Below are 646 nucleotides of genomic sequence, written 5' to 3'. Positions count from 1 at the left end.
CTGGGGGGAAATCCTTGTGGGCATTGCCCTAAACCCCACAGTGGGGTAGGTGGAGTATAGGTGCTGCTGGTATAAAGCAAAGCTGGGAGCCGCTGTGCCTAAGCTCCGCTTCTCCTCGCCCAAGCCTGTGGAGTACAGGCTTAGCGGTGCCTGGGTTTGCCCTGTGCTGGCACAGTGTGGCTGGTGAGACAGAACATGGGATTACCCACACTGCTCTTCACGAACCCATTCCGGGCACAGCCTGCTAAGGAGGACAAGCACAGTCGCCCCTATCTTCACACCACGTCAGCACAAGGCGCAGTATGTCTGGAGAGGAGAATCGTGGCAGGGTCGTCCTTGCCCTGGTGTGCCTCGGATAGGCTGCAGCCAGAAAGGAGGAACACGATGGCACCTCTTTTTTCTCCAGCTGGCTCTTCAGCCCTCTATAAGATGAGGGGACTCGAGGGCAGGAGGGGAGTGGTTCTTATTCAGGGCTGTTTTAGCCTCCTTGTCTGCCCCTTACTGATCTGCAGCCAAGTCCTCTGTCTTCAACTTTAGTCTCAGGTTAGGCTATACGTCACTTCTGGTAGACTTCCACGGAAATCATTAGTATCTAAATTTTTAAAAATTCAGTTCAGTAGGCTCTTGTCACAAAAAGGTTGCCGCA

This window comes from Eublepharis macularius, chromosome 1, assembly GCF_028583425.1.
Source record: "Eublepharis macularius isolate TG4126 chromosome 1, MPM_Emac_v1.0, whole genome shotgun sequence".
NCBI classification, from domain to species: domain Eukaryota; kingdom Metazoa; phylum Chordata; class Lepidosauria; order Squamata; family Eublepharidae; genus Eublepharis; species Eublepharis macularius.
This window is presented reverse-complemented; position numbering follows the sequence as displayed.